Source organism: Lissotriton helveticus, chromosome 9 (genome assembly GCF_964261635.1).
Source record: "Lissotriton helveticus chromosome 9, aLisHel1.1, whole genome shotgun sequence".
Classification (NCBI taxonomy): Eukaryota; Metazoa; Chordata; class Amphibia; order Caudata; family Salamandridae; genus Lissotriton; species Lissotriton helveticus.
In genome coordinates this window covers 318,785,933-318,806,715 of record NC_136070.1, presented here as the reverse complement: position 1 = coordinate 318,806,715, position 20,783 = coordinate 318,785,933, and positions in this window count along the sequence as shown.

The following is a 20,783-nucleotide window of genomic DNA, read 5'->3' as shown; positions in this document are numbered from 1 at the left end:
ATCAGCTGTTACACAGTCCAACCCGGGCGCTCTACCCTTCGGGACAGAATTAAGTGTTCTTTCTACCTCCATTATGCTGAAATGTAAGGGTGCAATGTCTTGGGGGATGTTAGGGATGTCAGGGCACAGCTCTATATCAAAAGCCGGACAGGCGAACTGAGTCGTAAAGGGCAAAACCCACAGTTCTGGTGAAACGTGGTTTAGGGGTTAGTCCCTAGGATGCCCCTTCCCCATATTACCAAATCCCAGAATGCCCCCATATTCCTGTCTCTACTGGCATGATACAACTCCATCCAGTGCTGTTTGTCCCAAGCCTGTTTTGCATCGTATTGCACTCTCTTATATGCCACCCTGGCATTTTTAATCCTATCCCTATCTTTAATTCTTATAGCCGTAGCCAGGGTTTTGTAAGCCTCCTTACAAGGTTTGCCATACCATGTTTCCACCCTAGTATCAGGCCTATTCTTCCGTTTTTGTACCTTTGCTATAAAAAAAACCCTAAGCTTATTAAAAAAATGAATATGGATGGGAATAACTTTAGACACCATATCCTGCTGAGTGACACATTTCTGAAGATCTGCTGTGGCCTCTACGGCCAACTCAATCATTGCCGCTAAATGATCCTCTTTGAGAAGGCAGTTCAACCATTTTACTCTCCTAGTATCATTTGTAAGGAAAGTATCAATTGCCTCTATACAAGCTTCTGGAGGATGACTTCCAAACAACTGGGAGGACAATATTAGCGGATTATGGTCACTTTCCACTCTTTCCAGAACAACTATACCCTTAATAGAGAACCAATTGTCTTTATTAAAAAGAATGTAGTCTATACGACTACTGTGCAATCCATTATTAAAAGTGGGAGCTCCCTGCTTATCTGATTCCGTTCTTCCATTTGCAGCCCTTAACCCCTGTTCCAGGCATAAAACTTTAAGCTGTAATGCAGCCTCTGACCACTTCTTAATTGGAGGTATGGACAATTGGCGGGATGTCCCAAGAGACATCTTCCTCCAGTGTAAGATCTATATCGTTGCTGTCTAGCGGTTCAAAGCAGCGATTAAAATCTCCTGCTACTATAATGTTCCCCTTGCCGTTATAAAAGACAAGATAAGAGTCTAGCAAGACAATGGTGTCAGAGGATTACCCCCTTGCATAGATGTTGAAAATAAAAAGATCCTTAGACTTTGGAATTTTGATTATTAGAATATCGCTGCTCTCGGAATCCAACTGTTTGACTTGGCAACTGTTATCCTGTCTCACCCAGGTAGTCAAACCCCCCATCAGTCTCCCCCTCTAACTTGGAGTCGCAGGTTTAAAAAAATGTAGATAACTTGTCTATACTCCAGTTCAACTAGCCATGTTTCCTGAAATAGTATAACATCATTATTATCTATAAATATTAGCCAGTCGTGGGATATTAGTTTTCCTTTTAACCCTGCGATATTCCATGAGACCAGAGATGATACTATACAACCAGAACTGGGATTACTACGTTGCTGGTGCCCTCTTGCACCAGGGGTTACATTTAAAACCGTTAAACCTGGTGCTGGGCAAGCAGCAGACGTTAAAGCTGAATTAAGGCTATTTGCCCCTATGTGATCTACCCAGTTAGTATTATTATTACACTGGGATGAGCCAATTAAAGGTAACATAGCGGCTTCGTATTTCTGCTTGGTTCTTATGATTCTGTTCTCACTAGGGCTTTGGGGTAAACTCGCCCCAACTATGTTGTGGTCAATTTGTGGGGCCAGTCAATCATTGACTTCCAATGTACTAAGAACCTCAAATCTATTAGCCACCAGGATAGCACTGTTAGTAGCTCTTGGCCTGTTCCATTATGGCCTCTCTCTTGTTGCCCTTTCTTGTACGTTTGATCGATAAAAATATCCCAACGGGAGAACACTAATAACCTCACTTCTGAGCCTGGAGTGGGCTGCCTGATCCAGAATACACCGGACCATATTCAGGGGCCTAAAACTTAACCCAACACAATCTCCATCCAGGCCTTTTTGAGAATGACCAACCCAAGCAACCCTTCTCACCATCTTGAACTCCCTAAAAAGATGGTTCCCAAGCCCTGTATTAGTAATCAAGAAGTGTAGTTCCTTGTTCTTAAGTGAGGACCAATGCTCCTCTTCTTGGTGTTGGAGTTTCGGGGCATTTGCTAAGATAATTGTGTATGGGGTCGCCTCGGGTTGAAGGTGTAAAGATACTCCCGCAGACAAAGCATTTCCCAGACCCTGTAATCTTCCTATCGGCCCCTGTGGCCCTTCTCTGCCTTTAAGTTCTGACAGAATTGGAGGGTTCAGAGGGGATACCATTGGAGGTGATAAGGGAGTGCCGTCCCGCTACGTGGTGAATTAAAAGGAATTCTTATCTCTCTAACGACTGGATCTATGACATGTCTGTTCCCAGGGTTAACAGGTTGATCTTTAAGTATATACTGTTCTAATTTACTTAATCTTTGATTTATTGCTTCAAGTTTCGCCAATACAGGGTTGATCAGAACTAATAATCTTTCTTCCAGGTGTTTTAAAACGTCAGGTTGGGCCCGAAACAAGTTGGGGCCAAGCGCTTGTACAGATTGGTTAGTACTAATCTCAACCCCCGTAGGGCTGGCAAAATCAGTTGGTATATCCGTGGGCCCTCCCAGCTCATATGCAACATTCCTGTTCTGAGCCTACTTTGAAATCTGGTGGCTGGTTTTAGGGGCACTACGCGATTTCCTTTTCTTTGACTGTTCTTTGCTTTTAGGGACTTGTGAGGACCTAAGGTGCCTGATACGAGTGGTTGGCGGAGAGGAAAGCGGAGTTGGGCAAGACAAATTAACCACTTGTGATAATTGGGGGGTACCCTGCTGTGGATTAGGTGCAATCCTTTGTAAGGTTTGGGGGCTCGTAACTACAATAGCATTAAACTCTGGAACAGGAGCATGCTTTGTAGGTGGGTTTAGTCGTTCTAAAGAAAGCCTCCGCTCAGTGAGTTCAATCTCGTGTATTAACACAGATTTTGCCCGTGTGAGGAAAGCGTCTAAGGTACCCACTACTCCTGCCTCAGTCCCCCCTTACGTGAGTTTTTACTCATAACGTCGGATTTCAACCATGTCTGAGGTATACTATAATAGTTTAGCAAAAATACCCCACTAAATAACACAGCTTCGTCTTTCAACATTTACTCTACCACCAGCACAATAGATTACTAGCAATGCCCCCTTTAGTCCAAAGTCAGGGTTAATAACTCAGCTTACTTCGAGTCCAGAAAGAAAATGTTGGAGGGGTGGCCCAGCCCACCCTCTTTCTGCCACTGACAGGTGTGGACCGGCCCGCCCTTGGCCCGGACTTTGCCCGGACAGTGCCCGGGCACGCCCGCGCGTGTCCCGCACTGCGTGGGGGCCTCCTTCGATTTTAAGCACCTTTTAGCGCTGGCCAGTGACGAGCTGGGCCTGCGCCACTGGAGGTTTCTGGGCTGTGTAGTCCCACGCGGTAATTGCGGTACTGACGGTGAGAGCGGCAGCAGCCGCAAGAACTGCTGAAGTCCCCCACAAATGGCAGCCTAGACCAGCAGTCAATCCGGTGAGTGGAATTGCAGTAAGGGTCGGAGTTCAGAGCGTCCCGAGCTGCGTGGGGCCTCCTTCGATTTTAAGCGCCTCCTGGCGCTGACCAGTGACACGCTGGGCCTGCGTCACTGGAGGTTTCTGGGCAGTGTAGTCCCCCGCGGTACTGGCGGTACTGGCGGTACTGGCGGTGAGAGCGGCAGCAGCTGCAAGAGCTGCTGAAGTCCCACACAAATGGCAGCCTAGACCAGCAGTCAATCCGGTGAGTGGAACTGCAGTAAGGGTCGGAGTTCAGAGCGTCCCCAGTATGTCTCAATTGTTCAAAATGCACAATACAGAGTAAAGGGGTGAGTGCACAGTATTTTGGGATCCTGAAGGGGACATTAATAGGACTGGACATTGAGTTGCTAGTTTTCATGTACTGTGAGCTTTTTGTCGCATCACACTTGAATCACTTATGCTCAGTTTATCCAATGCCCATTGTTTCCCTCCAGAATTCTAGAATTTTAATCACAATATTGTGGGCCACAATCTCAATAAGCATTGGTAATGCATCAGTTTCGCCTATGTATTGAATAAAGAGCTGTTTCCATCAGTCATCATTCGGCAGAAGGAAAGAGCTCCTTGACAAATAACACGGAAGGGAGAGGATGTGGTACAGTGGCCAGAGCTGCTGCCTCGAGAGGCGGAGAGAGGTGGGGATCTCGTTCGAGTCTCTGCAATGCTGGGCAGCATCCTGTGATTCTATGCAAATCAGTTAATCTCTCGGGCTGATAAATTGTTATATGAATATGCTGCAACAGTAAAAGGCAACATTTTATGAAAATATAGTTCCACCAAAGCACACTTAACAGTTTTTTGGCGGTGGGAAACTGATAAGAGAAGCAGAAGTGGAATAAGCATTGGTAACTGTAGGAAAATATGCTACAGCCAATAGAAATGGAGGAAAGGTAAGTGACACCCACAGGAACCAATGAGAAGCCAGGAAAGAGAGGAGGCAGGATGTAAATCCCTTTTAAGTTTGGATGAAAATCAATAGTTTTTTCAAGCACAGTCAGATGCAGGCCAACCCTAAAATGGACAAGTGAAGCAAGGAAGGTCTGATTTCCCTCTTTAAAGAGGCATGAGATAAGGATGAAGGCTCCGGGCCTGTGTTTGGAATGGTATTTAAATTTGAAGTCGCTTTGCAGATCATTTTTGCCTGTACAATCATCTAAGTGGTTGGCAACACATCATTCAAGAACAGTAACACCTGTTTATTACAGCACCAGGAAACAGCAAAAGCTTTGCAGGAAGAGCTCTATAGCCACAAAAAGTATGGCTGCTAATAAATGTAAAACAGACTCTATCCACAAGATAAAGCCCCTCAATTAAACCGCTCTTGGTACAACTGGTAAGGGAGTAGCAGGATGCCAATGTTTATTCTTTAAAACAGGAGTTTAAGAATGTCTGCTTCATTTCTAACACAGCTGGCTGTGTTCCTATCCGCTTTAATGAGTTTTGCCTGTTAGCGGGCCACGAATTTAAAATGAATGTTGTTGAAAAATAATGCATATTTCTGCGATACCGTGTTGCAGAAACTGTTTTACCCATCAAAACGGAGCTCACTGTAGCATAGACTATAATTACATTTCAGAGTGATATATACACTACTTTTCTCCCCGAACAGAGATTCAGAAAGCAAAATACCAATTGTCTTCTGGAATAGGAAAAAATGCTAAATACAGCAGATTTACCTGGTCACTGCGCAAGAGCCATTAATTCACCCACGCTTAGGCTGTGTACAGCACATACCATTCATCATGTACCCTTAATGGGTGTTCTTGATTGTCAAAGAGCGCTGTTAGTGTACTTGGACCATCACACGTGGTCAGCTGACACAGCCTCGGACAGGATCTTCCTAAGAGTTGAAAAGATGCGAACAGCCAAAACCCTAATCGGAGAATCTGTAAACATCCGCGTTGATCAGTAAACGTGTGGAGATCTTTTTTCTGGTAAATTATGCTGCCATTGTTTTTCAGTGTCTGGGTGCTGTCTGAATAGTGCAGTTCTTTTCACTTTACGTTAATAAAATACTGATTATTATTTTTCACTTTTTACCTCAAGACCAAATTTTACGCTGTTTCTCTTGTGAAACGTTGCATATCTACTTTAAAAAATCAAGTAAATATGTAACACAATTTCCTTGTCATGTAATCCTTACGAGGTTTTCAGTTTGCGTTTTAATCCTACCCAGATCGTTCTTTTGCTTTAATTCATTATTTGATTGATTCATTTATTCATCCTGTCACCTTGTACTGCTGCAGAGGGACTCAACAAGAAGGGAAGCAACCTCTACACTCTGTAGGAGTAATTTGGGATGAGTAAATGCCCTGCACGGACGTAGGGTCATCTTCTTCGCTTAATTAATTTAGGGTGGAGTGCAGTATGGGAATGGTGATAATGAGCTTGTTGCATGGGACTGGACAGGGCATCTGATAGAGCGTCATGATATTCTGAAATTTGTAGGGGTGCATCATAATCACTGGTAGTCCGCACCCACATGTAATCCTGCGTTGATCTAAGTATTAATCATTAGTAAATGTGGCCGTAATAATGAACAATGAATGTGTAATGCTAGAAAATTGGTTGTGTCAGTAGAAAGTGTAAACAACATTTAAACGTAAATGCCTATTGCAATTGCTTCATGAATCAAGTCAAGTCAATTCAATAAGTCTTTATTGCAAATTTTCATCATAAAAGACATACTATACAATACAAAGTCAATGCAAATCATCCATCTTATACAAAATGAAATTGATTTTTCCATTTATATAAGTACATAAAATATATAAATAGATAAAAAAGCTAAAATAGATGCTAAAAAGATATTAAATGTGCAAATAGCAAAAGACTTAGACGGCTAGTTGTTGACTAGTTGAAAACTCCAATCAAAACCCATTACCCATAACGGGTACCAGCTCCCACTAGGAACAACCTATAATGTCATATACATCACAAAATTAGGAACTGATCTTTCGGATCTGAAGTGACCAGGCCCGAACTCACAAATTTAGCTACACCTATAACCACTGGAGTAGAGGTGTCAGATTTCAAGATTCTACTTGCGGCCTGCGCGGATCTGGTTCCCATTAGCCGACAAACAGGTTTTAGCCACAAACGTCTGGGTAGTTGGTACTCCGGGCAGACAAAAAGGAAGTGATCTGCGGTTTCAACTTGATCCAAACAAAATGGACATTTATCACTTCCTAAAATGTTCCATCTGCTAGTTAGCCAGCGTAGTGGTAAGGTGCCTACTCTAAGCTGGTGGTACAGTTTCCGGTTTAGTGGCTTCGTTATAGTGTCCCGATATTCTTCCAGGCATGATTAATGTCATCCTTAATGACAAGGAATGCTGCAGTCAAAGAACTACCTGTCATGGATGCATATCTCTTGGTTTTAATCCTGTCCCAATACATATCCCCAAAATGCTTTTTGGAAGGAAAAACTGCTGTATCTGGGTTGGCCCATAGCTCCCCATCCCCATATTGGAAAATATAAATTTTATCTCAGCCAACCAAGTGATCCTGTGAGAACCACCCAACCCCTTAACTTCCAATAATGCCTTGGCGTATAGGGAAAGTTCTGGTGTAGTCCACAGACGTCGCCAATACGCCAGTGGTCTATACCGTGCAATGTCCTCAACAGGCTGACAGCCTAGATCATACAATAAGGGTATAAAAGGGGAGGATTGGGGTAGCCCTACGGCAGACCTCAAGAATTTGTTCTGTACGACCCTTAATGGGGACAGGTTGCTAAAACCCCACAGTTCTGCGCCATACAAAACAGCGGGTAGGATTTTAGAGTCATAAATTTTGACTAAAGGGGCCATCGGTTTAGTTAGAGAGTGCCTATGCTCTTTGAGCAGGGCTCTACCTAATTAGGTATGTTTTAAGGCGAGCAGGTCTATCTGGGGCTTCCAGCTCAGTTTATCACTAAAGGTAACCCCCAAATATGTAAAGACAGATGTCTGCTCCAGAGTGGCTCCTCCCATGTGTACGCTTGCACCAACTGATCTAGAGCCATGAAGAACCATGAACTTGGTCTTCCCCACGTTTACTTCCAGCTCATGTTCACTGCAGAACTACTCAAAACGAGACAGTGCCAGTTGTAATCCCTGTCTTGTCTTGGAAATTAGTAGGGTGTCGTCCGCGAACATGAGCAAGGGGACTTTCATGCCACCTAGAGTTGGTGCATCTGTCGGGTGGTTAGAAAAATACTTAATCACCCCGTTGATAAACAAGGAAAACAGGGTGGGGGCTAACACACGCTCTTGTCTAACATCTTTGGACACCTCAAATCTTGCAGTTACCTCCCCTGGTTTTCCCCAGCGAACCTGAGCATAGGTGTGTTCATGGAGGTTGACCAAAATCGCCACCAACTCCTTTGGCATATCCATCTCCAAGAGAACTTCCCATAATTTAGCCCTAGGCACAAGATCAAATGCGGATCTTAGATCCACAAAGGCTACAAAGAGCATGCCTCACCCAAGAAATACTTCCTTCCAGTACAGAAGCACAAATCTAAAATCTAGGTCCAGGGTCCCTATGTGTGACTGAAAGCCCGCCTGGAAGCGCGTTAAAATGTCAGTTTCGGACATCCAGCACTGAATACGACCAAGTACTAAACGTGCTATAATTTTTTGTACTGCGTCAATAAGACTTATCCCCCGATAATTGGCTGGGTCAGAGCGATTGCCTTTCTTATAGATCAGCAATATCTCTGCCCCAAACCAAGAATCTGGAACTGGAGCTCCACTAGCAAGGGCATTGGCTAGAGTTGTCAAATAAGGGACCCACAGAGCTTGATCTTGCTTAAATAGATCTGTGGGGATGCAGTCTGGCTCTGGGGCTTTACCACACGGAATCATTTTCAAAACTGACTCCACCTTGCTTGGGAGAAATATCAGGGGCACTTCATAACTGAGGGGCGGTGTAACCGCAGAATTCCTATCCCTGATCTTAAACTGGTTTTCAAAGTAACTTACCCACTGTTGTGGCTCAACATAAGTAGTAGGTGTCATTTGTTGTGGGCACTTTCCCCACTTGAGTAGGTGCCAGAATTGAGTCATGTTTCGACCTCCATATGCCTGAAGTAACTGCCTCCAACGGTCCTCATCCCAGTTTTTCTTGGCTTTGGCCTGAACAGCTTTGTATGTGGCCCTGCAACCTTTGATGGTATCAGGTAATCTAGTTTTGATAGCTATTACCAGGGCTCGTTGGGCCTTTCTACAACTATTGTCATACCAAGAGCATGGCCTCTGCACTTAATTTTTGTTGGTATTAGGTCGTTGGTAAGAATTGCTTTCTCCATTATAAGGGCTTCTTCACCTATGGGGGAGCTGATGAAGTTATTGTCAGCTATTGTCATAATCAGAGGATTATGGTCGCTTTCCGGTCTATTCACTACCACCACATCTACGATGGCCGACCACATTTCCACATTGGCTAGGATATAATCTATTCTACTCCCTGCTCTACCATTATTAAAGGTTATTTCACCAAGCCTGTCGGCCTTCGATCTACCGTTAACCGCCCTCATGCCCTTATCTAGGCACAGCCCCTTCAATTGCATTGCCGCCTGAGTCCATTTCCTTATGGATTTTAGGTCCAACTGCGGGACACCCCACAAGGCATCCTCAAATTCAGTAAGCCTACCATCGTCCTCGTCCAGGGGCTCAAAGCAAGTATTAAAGTCACCTGCCACAACCCGGTAGCCAACATTCTCCACTGTGCTGAGAAGGCCCTCCACAAGTGAGGTTATAGGAGAGCACCTCACTCCCGGAAGACCCCTCACATACATATTAACGATGAGGATGTTGAGGCCCTTCGACCCTAATAGCCATAATATCGGGGCAGTCGATGGGAACCTCTACCACAGAGATCCCCTCATACTGGCATACCCAGATGGTCAAGCCACCAACTGGTCTTCCCCTAGGGACCTTAACTGCAGGTTTGAAAAAATTCAAGTAACCTGTGCGGAACATACCTTCCACCGCCCATGTTTCTTGAAAAGTCCAAATGTCTGTTTGATCAATACAAATAGCCCAGTCTGGTAGATGTAGCTTTGACTCTAACCCGCTATATTCCACGAGGAAACCTTTGTGGAGGAACTGCACATACATGGACTTGCCGCCAGACAAGCCACATTACTGGCAGTATTAAGAGGCTGAGCTGGAGGCACGCTAGGGGAGCCTGCATTCTTAGAGGCAGTAGCCTGTATAGGGTAATCACCTAAGCCCAGCATTGCAACACGGTCCGAGTACTCCCAACCTGTGAGTGCCAAAACCCCTGGTACTGCTTGGCGAGAGAAATCATTGCCTTCCCTCAGTCAGCCATTGTCCTCTAGAGTGGATAGAAGGTCGACTCGATTACTAGTCATAATGGGGTGGTCGACCAGACTACAGGCTCTAGACGAGGCCCAGTGCTCCCTAAAGTGCATTACCCTCCCTGGTTTATAAAAGAACCCCAAGGGTAGGATTTTAACCTCATTAGAAGCTCGGGCCTGGTGGGAGGCCATCTCTAAAATATGTTCTACAAAGGACGGGGACCTAAAGCTCAGCATCACACAGTCCCCCGCCAAGGACTTGTGGGAGTGACCAATCCAGTTAATGCGCCTCACCATTTTAAATTCCTCAAACAGTGCATTACTGTTACCAATTCTTTTCCTAAGACAATGCAGAGATTTGTTTCGAAGATTGGACCAGTGCTCTTAGATGCCATCGGGAAGTGGGGGTACATTTGCTAGAATCACAGTGTAAGGTGTGGCTTCCAGGGGGATGTGTAAACTGGGTAGCATTTCGTAACACCTCTCTACCCCCTCCCCTGGCCTTAACCTGTTACCCAATGGTTCCCTCTGCTGCTGAGGGAGTGCCCTATTGGCTATGTTAGGAGCCGTGCTAACTGTAGAGAGAGCGCCCGTCACAGTAGGGGCCTGAATACTTCCTACTGTTGCCCGTGATAGTGAGTTTTGTCGGGTATTGATGTCCACAACATTTTGATTGCGCAGCAAGCCCCCACTAGTCTGAGCTAAAGATACATCTGCAATTTGCTTACTACCAGTAAAATTTGCTTCAATACGGTTAAGCCTCTCGACAACTAGGTCGAGTCTTTTCAAGACGGGATCAATAAGGGCTACTAACTGGCACTTCAGGGTTGCGCACATATTTTCAAAATTGGGCTGGACGACAGTGCGCATTGGGGGTTTACCCTTAGGGGCATTAACATTCCCACAGCCATGGATCCCATTTGAGCCTATTGCAGCCGCAGAGGCAATTTGCTTGCTGGGGCCACGCTCTTTCCTTTTCTTGCTGGGTGGTTCCGTCACTGTCCCATCTAAGGCCTTGCTCCCCCTTGTGATTACCCTAGCTTGGAACTGTGTGCTACCTAAAAGCAGGGAAGCTTCCGGGGGACCTAACAGGGGTGATGTGCACAATGGGTTAGGCACAATGCTATCTCCTGTACAATTTCCATCATTCCTAGCTTGTTTAACCGGGGGCTGGGCGCAGGGCAGCGATGGGGTGGGCTCCAATGAGAGCCTACGCTCAGCAGACTGGATCTCGTGGATCAAGACCGTCTAAGCCCGGTTCAAAAATGCATCGAGCGTGCCTACCACCCTATCCCGAACCTTCCTCTTACTCATTGCTATAGGGTTGAGTGCAAGGGGATAACCTCTTTGTCGTCTTGGCTAGGTACCACACAACATGCACTGACAATAGTCCCAACAATATAATTAAACAGTCTTACAATCTTCCCTGGTTTGCAGGAAAAGTTAGAGATGTGGCCTGGCCCGGTCTCTTCTGGGCTCTGACGGGCGCGGAAGGGTCTGCCCTTGGCCCGGGCTTTGCCCCGGCGCGCCCGCGCGGGTCCCGCAGTGCGGGAGCGCGCGTTGAATTTAAAGGTCCCGGGAGGGCGGGGCAACTGCTGTGCACCTCTCACGAGACCGCGCTGCCCTCTGGATGGTGTAGTGGGGGCAGCGTGCGGTCCGCGGATGGCAGGAGGTGCGATAAACAGGCAGTCACCCCCTTAAGAGAATTACCAGGCCCCCAGTAGTGGTGGAAATGAAGGGCAAGAGCACAGGTAGGGCGGCGGCAAAGTCACGGGTCCAAGGTTCCTATGTGTGCTTCCCGCAGCGCGGGAGCCCGTGTTGAATTTAAAGATCCCGGGGGGGCGGGGAAACTGCTGCGCACCTCTCGCGAGACCGTGCTGCCCTCTGGATGGTGTAGTGGGGGCAGCGCGTGGTCCGCGGATGGCAGGAGGCGCGATAAACAGGCAGGCACCCCCTCAAGAGCACAACCAGGCCCCCAGTAGTGGCGGAGATGAAGGGCAAGAGCACAGGTAGGGCGGTGGCAAAGTCAGGGGTCCAAGGTTCCTCTGTGTGCTTCCCGCAGCGCGGGAGCCAGCGTTGAATTTAAAGGTCCCGGGGGGCGGGGGAACTGCTGCGCACCTCTCGCGAGACCGCGCTGCCCTCTGGATGGTGTAGTGGGGGCAGCGCGTGGTCCGAGGATGGCAGGAGGTGCGATAAACAGGCAGGCACCCCCTCAAGAGAACAACCAGGCCCCCAGTAGTGGCGGAGATGAAGAGCAAGAGCACAGATAGGGCGGCGGCAAAGTCACGGGTCCAAGGTTCCTCTGTGTGCTTCATGCATCAGTTTGTGTGTAATGTAATGCATTAGATTTAAACGTGCACTATAAAAGTCTGCACGTGTAGGGATGACTAAATGTGCCTTAAGGTGAAGAAATGTAATGCTAATAAATGCAACGTTTATTCATTTCGTGTAGATTTGGATGTGTAAAGGCCTGAATTGAAATGAATATCCGCCTTTTGTCATGAAAGGCCTGTTTGTGATTTCTTATGTTAGCTAAATCGAGGAGGCCTGAAATGTATTTTCCTTGGGAAGGCTCTCAGTTGAAGGCAGTCAGCAGATTGGTACGTGCAAGGTTAATTTGGTCACATGCTTTCCATTGAAGGTGCAAGGACATTTTCCTCGTTAGTTAGACTGATGCGCTTTGTTTTAGGAGTTAGGTATGGAGGAGACCTGTTACAATGTTACATTGGAATTCTGATAATTGGGAGCTCGCTGGAGAAGCCTGAGACCCAAGGACAACCCAACCGTTATTGGACAAAGAGTAAGTTTGTGGAAAATCACCTGCAGAAGATGTCCAGCCAAAGGAGGAGTTTTGGGGCATGTTCTTTGAGTTGATCATTTTGTGTTAGGGACAGTGCCCTGGGTAGATGAGAGCAGATAAGAGGGAAGAGCTGTTAGGAGGGTAAGAAAAGGGATCAATTCTTAGAATGAAGACTTAGCTTTGAGTTCCGACCCTTTCCAACGTGAGTGTACTTCTTAGGAAGTCTTCACGAGCTGGCACCTTTTCTCAATCATGCCTGGGAAATGCTATGCAGGGATGCCATCTTAGTGCTAGAGTAGGGACAGAATTAACCGATCCTTTTTCCTTTCTGTAAAACTGATGAAGACTAATTTGGATATTGGAGCAATTGTTGCTTGTTGCTTGTTTAATATTCTTAGAATTGCTTATTCGTTTCAGGTTGCACCAAATTATGTTAATTGGTAGAATTAATTTTGGATTAGTGCCCATGTATTTTGTCAACCTCGTTATGAGGTGCTTGTATGTTCAGTTATTTTTTGCTTTGTAATAAATCTCTTAAATTGTAAGTCATAGTCAAGTGATCTTTCGAGACTGAATTGATTAGTCCCTACTGATGGTGGTGATTGTATTGGTTTTCTCCCCTTTACACTTCTCAGCAGATAAAAAGCTCTAGTCGACCGAAGAGTCTTACAAATGGTAAGATCTGATAAAACGATATCAGAATCTGGTGCAATCACATCCAAATGCATTGGTTAGAAAGTGATGAAAATTAGTATATTGTGCACTAAGAGAGTCCAGTTAACCTGGTCTGCAGCCTCCCTGCCTGCCAACTGGTGCAGCAGAGAAACTCCCATCCAGTCTAGAGATCCTCAAAGGCTTGGCAGGGATTGGTTTAGTAAAAGGGCTTTCACAGATACATGGGGAGCAGTTTTGGCACAACCCTAATGCATATCGGTAACCGTGCTGCTATTCTGGTGCAATTTTTTGTTTTATTTGACAAACACATCCCCAAAGTAGAGGGTTATTGTTTAAAAACAAAAAATCTGTCGCCCTGACCCAGGGGGGCTTTTCTCGATGTCCATGATGGCCATCTATATTTTCTGCACAGGACTCCTCACATTATGGCCCAGGTCAGGAAAGTTATGCATCAGAATGTCCACCTTAAATACATTGGCCCTTCCAACTCATTGAGGTGCAGTCAGTATGGTGATAGGCTTCGATTGGCAGAGACAACTGATGCTGAAAATTGAAAACCAAGCCGGCCCCTAGTCTCTAACCTAGGCAGAGAACCATGCAAGAAAGGAGTCCTGCCAATTTAAGATAGAGTTTCTTCTAAGACAAAGCCAAAATTACCCTCTAAGTCTTCTTTTGTATTTTCGTTCAAAATTAGGTTGCTGCAGGGCATCCAGGAATGTTACAGTGATTGTGGCTGAGAGGAAAATATTTTTGTAAGCGGGATACTGTTGGTAGGATTCAACAGCCGTAATATAGGAAATAGGACCGGGAGTTTCACATTAATGGAAAGAATCTTAAGTCCGTTAAAGGGGAGACACTGATTTCTGAGAAAGTGAGACTAAGATGCCTAGAGATGAGACAGCAAGGTTTGAAGTAGTTGGAGAGGAGGTCTGGGGAAGTGAGAGCTGTCAGATTACTGATGAGGGGTTATAATTAATATATTTTCGAAAGGGAATGTAATAATCATGTAAGCCAATAGGGACCATGTTATGCAGCTGGATGCACCAACTGCAGCCTTTTTTCCCCTATCTAAAGCCATGTCTGTAATGTCTGCTCTTTATGCCCCAAGAGCATCATTAATAATTATTGCTGACTCTCCTCAGAAGTAACAGGTTTCAGACAACTGAAAGGGTACCCATCATTAGTATACAATCAATGTAACCCACTGCTTCCAAACACATAATAACCAAAGGACTATTTAGAGAGGTTAGTTTGATTTATTACAACACCAAAAAGAGTTGCACATAAACACACCTCAACACAAGTGCATAGAAATACAAGGGAAGCAGCTTAAAGACAAATCTACACACCCTATTCAGATGGTGCAACATAAACAGAACTGTTAGTTCAAGAAAGAGGATGCAGATGATCACAACACATGAGTCCAAATTTCCCTTAATCGAGGGTTGGTGAATAAAAAGCATGAAATCTATTCATACTCTACTGCTAAAATAACATTGTCGTGTAGTTCCTATAAACCTATATAGGATCAGTGCGTTTAGACAACATAGACTGTGGGACTGGGGTCCATACTGATTCCATACACTCCCATCGGGTATGTTCACCTGTATACCAGCTAGCTCACAGTGCCACTAGAAACTCCTCCTACCAAGGAGAGTATAGTTCTTAGCAACTATCGAAAATGACAACTCTGTCCCATCAGGGATCGTGGAAACAGTGCAATACTTTTCGCTCATCACTCATGCTCACTTTGTCTTAGAGAGATACACTGAATACACAGTGAGGACTTTTTCAATAAGCATTTATTGAACCAGCGTCATTCTAGTGTAAAATAGGTGTACTGAAACAACCATTCAAGAGAAACAGATATAAATGATTATAAGCACCAACAGAGTAAAAGGATGGTAGATTTCTACCATAGTGCTGGAACAATGAACACAGGCAAGTATAAAAATACATATAATGCGAATCCTAACTAGATGTACCTAAGTGTACCTAGCATGTTTATATGTGTAGAGCCAAGAATCCCTCTAGGATAAAGTCAACTCCGTTACCTGAAGTGAGAGACTGTGGGACCCTGTCTTGGTCTTAAGATGGACACCCCGCGAGGGATGTCAGACCACTGCAAGCTGGAGTGTCTGTGTGCAGGAACCTCAGTGTCTTCCATCAGTGTGTCAGCATAGAAGTCCATTTTCTCCTCTCCCCGCCTCTGCAAAGATATATTGTTTAAATACCCGAAGTGGTACCCTCAGAAGATCTACCTTGCTGTGTCATGTCGGACTTAGAATGACATAAGAAATTACCCTTATCCATAGTTATTATGCAGGAGAGGGTAGTCCTGCTGGTTTTCCAAGAATCTTCATGCATAATGAATGAGGCTAGTTTTCTTTGAAAGACCCCTGCCTGTAAGCAGTACCGTAACTAGGTAAAAGTTCAGTCCCAAGAACCGTTCTGTAGTGTAATGGCAGAGGAAATATAGGTGAAAGGTTTGGTTGATACCTGAGCCTACATTGGGATACCTATATGAAACATAAGAACATCCCTATGTTAATAGATAAACAATTTGAGTCAAGAGGAAAAAGGTGTCAGTTTCTCCACCGTCAAGATGGGACAGGTAGCATCAAGCCACCATCACAAAGGAATGAGCTCATTCTGAGATGCTCCCTCACCAAAGCCAAGTAAGATGTGGGCACTTTCCCTAGTTTTAACAACCAGTTATCCTCAGGTAGTTTCCCATGATGCACAGTTTTGCACAAATCCCACAATGAGTACAGTCATGAGTGTACTTCTCCACGGTTTTCTCCATGTACATCTTTCACAACAATTTAACCTTGATTCCCAGGCCTTCTTCGATGTGAAACCAATGCATTTCCTTTATCGTCTTCGAGTCATACGATTGTAAAGTCTTCTCTCCTGTCCTAGCTGCTTAAAAAAGTCATAACTTTGCCTAAAGAATGCTTCTCCACCTGCAAAGCAAAACGTGCCAAAGAACAGTTCCACAGTGCACATGAAATTTAGAACATTAATTCTAAAGCAAGATTTGTTAGAAGCTTGCATTTCAGGCCAACTGCTTTCTTAAACATAAGACTGTGTCGCTTAAGCATTACGGACTCACATAATCATTATTACATTTCAATTAATACAATTACCTAGTTATGAAATTTACCTTGACTAAACACCTTTAGTACATGAGTAGTGTCGGATTCAACAACACAAGTTCAATAGGTTAACGTATTCTACTAGTTACATCCATTTCCTAAGCTAATTCTCTATGCACTTGTCAGCAACCTAAAATGTCACATAGTTACGATAGTACATTTTAAAGTTCTAACACCTACATTGCACAATACAAGATCATATGTAGGTGTGCTCTACATGTTGTTGAACCAAAAATAATGTTTTCCCATTGCTTTGTGCAAGTTAGCATTTGCTGCACCATTTTGTGTATGAGTGCCATTTTGTATTATGATCTAAACCTATCTTTTGCCACTTCCGAGAAACAACCTTCTCTGAGTTATGTTTCTTCTGAGCTGAGTTTTGCTACACTAATAAATATACTGTTCTTATAAACGCATACCTCTCTAGTTAGATATGGGCCTTCTCCCACTAGTCTGAAAACGGGCCCGCCTGCAGTTGTCTTGTAACTTTGCAAGATATGAGTACTGATATTGTTTTTTTTTTCTTTCCTCTCTTGTTTGTATTGCTTCACAGCACCGGCCAGGAAAAGTCCACTATGGGTGTGTTCTACCCCAGTTACAAAATTGACAAAAATGTATCTCTATGCTTTTGGACTTTAATCCCTCTGCAGCACTGCTAGTGATTGGGCAGACAGGGCTCCGCTCTGTGTGTACTTTGAATAAACAATTACTGGTTTGTAATCTCTACTGCCTGACTGACTCTTCATTTGGTATGGAAGTCTGAGAGGTGGTTGTGAGGGATGTATGTCACTACAACGCATGCTTTTACAACGCATGCCATTACGACGCAGGTTTTACAACGCAAGTCGTTACAACGACTTGCGTTGGGGGTGCTGGATAATGAATAGTTTAATTTACTATTCCAACTCCTGTCCCCGTGGATAGTAGGGAAGGTGTTGGATAGTAATTAAACTATTCCCTATCCTAGAGTGCCCTCCAGCGCAATTCGTTGTAATGACTTGCGTTGTAAAAGTTGCATCGTAATGGTAGTGCGTTGTAAAAGTTGCGTTGTAAAGGATGTTTCCCGGTTGTGAGTGACCCGGGTGACCCTATTCGGGCCACTTCCTCCACGTGATTAGGATGCACCTCTACAATTGGAGTGAGACTTCCGCTCCATCACCATAAATACTTACACCTGATTTATGCTCTGCCATGACATAGGACTAGCCAATATGAAGGATAGATACTTTTAAAAATTAAAATGCTTTTGACAGAAGGGTGTAAAAGAAGAGAACATAACATCAAGAAAACATTTGGTGAATGTAATCAGTTTAAACATGAAAATAAATAGCAGTAATGTAGAAGAGCAATAGAGTCTCAAAAAACAAAATAACTAAGACAATTCTCGTGTAAATATACAAAAAAGTTAAAATTTACAGGACAAGAGAGTTTAAAGGTATGAATGAATGGCTAAAACAGTCAACATGTGAAGTTATTGTTGTAGGCGACCCCTAAGCATGAAATATTTTTGAATTACCTACTTAATGCTTTTTTTTTGATTTATCAAAGTATTTTCATGTCAGTGGGATCACAGGTTTTTAAAAGAATCAGAAGGATACTGGGAAAGTAAACTTGTACATTGATTATTGCAATGTTATATCTATAGGACTCTCTTTCTTCCGGAAATACCCACTTTAAGCTTCTTAGCATGATTTAAAGTGCTCCGTGGTTTTCGAAAATGGGAATATGTACCAACTTCATGGAATTCATCCTATTAAAGTGCCATTTTCCAATCTGCTCACATGAAGTGGTAAAAATGTCATCAGTCCAAGTGGCTATATTATCAAATTATTTCACTCTTGATATTTGGAAGAGTCATCTCTTACCTCTAGTCTCAGAAGTAACAGGGATCACTGAGCGACATTAAAGTGAAAATAATGATCCCTTCTCACAAACCCAGGAACCCTGTATATTTCCCATTACAGAATTGAATTATTTAAAAACATAAACACAAAAGAACACCCTTTACAAATGGTCACTATATACGTGGAAGTCAATAACCATTGCGCACCCTCATCAACATTAATAGGCTTGGACTTCCTTAAAGTGTTCAGCGGTCTTGGGAAAGGGAATGATTTTCAACTTCTGGGGATTCCTTGCACTGGATCTGAGAAGCAGACATTCTATCAATTTCGGAATTCACCTTCACATTCTTGAATGCCTTAGGTTTAGTTTGCTTAATTAGCCAAATCATTTCCCATCAACTGGCTAAGTTACTTGGGAATATCTATCGTCCTCCTATTTAGTCCCTTGCCCTTCTTTTTGTTATCCCTGGGTTGATCCCCCCGTCACTGCATTCCATGCATTTGTTCTCATTTCTCCCATAGAGTTTCAAAATGGCTCGGGTAGCCCCTTCTGTTGTCTGCTTTTCTCTTCTCCTTCACGCACTAAGCCATATTCTCTCCTCAGCTGTGCATATCGGGGGGTTCTGCCCTCCCCACCTTCTGGCCCCATCCTTCCTCGCCACCATTAGTTCCACTTCATAAACCATTTTTTTTAGGTTGAGCTTTCGAGACCTCTTGTATATACTTTAGTATGCACTTATATATTAGTATATACTTATATATGTATGTACTTTGTGGGCTTTGGAGATCACTCCTAGGACTTGTCTGCTTCCTCTTAGGGACTTTTTTTCTGTTCAACTGCCTCTATTTAACTGTCTTAATAAAAAAGGACCAGTAGATGTCAGTAAAATACCAGAATTGCTTTCTGCTGAGGGACTTTCTTTTTTTTTTAAAAATTCTGGCATCTGCTTCTATTTAACTTTCTTGAGAGAAAACGACCAGCAGAGGTCAGTAATATACCAGAATCACTTTAGAATTGTCTAGAATCCAGTCCATAGAAATTGTCTTCCACGAGCACCCTTAGACAATAATATTTTTTTCAAAACTTGTATTTTCAGTGATATGACCACCGAGGGCCCTGATTTTATATTAAAGCAGAGCTTTGGACTATACCATTTCCCCTTGAAAGGCAATATTTCTCTCCAGGTGTTCCCATACCTGGCATGTCACGCAGTTTGATGCCTACTTTCCACCATGTTAAAGAACAGTATATGTTTCAACACCCAGGCTAATGTGCTGCATAGATAAACAAATATAAGGTCCCAAAGGCGAGACTGATTGCATTGTAAATGCTTGTTTATTTTGGATTGTTTTGCATCGCTCTTTGTGCACAACAACATTGGTTTTGGGAAGTTTTCAAAAGAAACCTCCAAAACCCTTATTGAAAAATTGCGTTATATTTTTCCAAAACTTCTCAATTAGAAGATAGTGCCAAGTAATATGATAGACGAAACCATTTCCCCACATCCACTCTGGCACACGGAGTCTTGAGCCCACATATGAATGCTAGTATATGGCACTTGGGGCAGGAGTTTTAATTGTATCAATTAAAATCTAGTTTTAATGGCTGACATTCTAGGACAGCTACATGCTTCTTCCCAAACTCTCTCGTCAAACTGGCCTAATTCCATTTCCCACCAGTGCCTTAGTTTGCCGACGGTGGCAGGCGTATTATTGAATAATATGCAAAATATTTGTGATACTGCCTTCTTATGTAGTTGTGAGGACAATACCCTGAATTTCAATGATGACCTATCTTGTATGTCTAGTAATTCCATAGAGTGTTTGACTAATTTGCATACCACAGGTGTAGGTTTTGGATCAATATTGTCCCCATATTTTCCTTTTATTTGAGATTGCAACCAGGTCCCATGTTTAAGCCCAGTCAGTCCTTTCACTTCCCTTAGGCTGTCACTATTTTACAGTCTTGTTTCTAGGATAATTATTTATCCCTGGTAGCATATAAACACAGGTATTTGAACCCTCAACTGGATCTTGATGTAGTCAGCATTGGAGAAATGTACCTTTTCTGCTTCTGTGGTGCCCCACAGAGTGCAGGGGTGCCACCAAATGTTTTATTGAGGGCTGTTGGGGCTATTAGAGGCTCAGAAAACTCCGAGAAGAGTATCCCCAAATGTCACCCTAAGTTTCCCAAGACATGGAATATATGACCTTGCGAGGGTTTTCTACATTATTTCAACTACTCCTGGAACTTGGGCTTTTATTCTAAAGGCTGTAGAGTGCAGAACCTCTGTTGAAAGGTCTTAAAGTTCTAGGATGTAGTGAGTACATATAGTTGGTGTTGTATAGTTGTAGCGGTACAAAGTCAAGAAAGGGTGTGAAAAGAT